Source organism: Rhinolophus ferrumequinum, chromosome 14 (assembly GCF_004115265.2).
Source record: "Rhinolophus ferrumequinum isolate MPI-CBG mRhiFer1 chromosome 14, mRhiFer1_v1.p, whole genome shotgun sequence".
Lineage (NCBI taxonomy): Eukaryota > Metazoa > Chordata > Mammalia > Chiroptera > Rhinolophidae > Rhinolophus > Rhinolophus ferrumequinum.
Genome location: NC_046297.1, coordinates 72,682,006 through 72,682,383, shown reverse-complemented (window position 1 = coordinate 72,682,383; position 378 = coordinate 72,682,006).

Sequence of the window (378 nt, the reverse complement as noted above, 5' to 3'; positions counted from 1 at the left end):
CTTTCAGTCTTAGTTGTGGAGGGTGCCATTCAGCTTCAAGTTGTCCTTTCAGTCTTAGTTGTGGAGGGCGCAGCTCAGCTCCAGGTCCAGTTGCCGTTGCTAGTTGCAGGGGCACAGCCCACCATCCCTTGCAGGAGTTGAACCGGCAACCTTGTGGTTGAGAGGACGCGCTCCAACCAACTGAGCCATCCGGGAGCTCAGCGGCAGCTCAGCTCAAGGTGCCGTGTTCAATCTTAGTTGCAGGGGGCGGAGCCCACCATCCCTTGCGGGAGTCGAGGAATCGAACTGGCAACCTTGTGGTTGAGAGCCCACTGGCCCATGTGGGAATCAAACCGGCAGCCTTCGGAGTTAGGAGTTAGGAGCATGGAGCTCTAACCG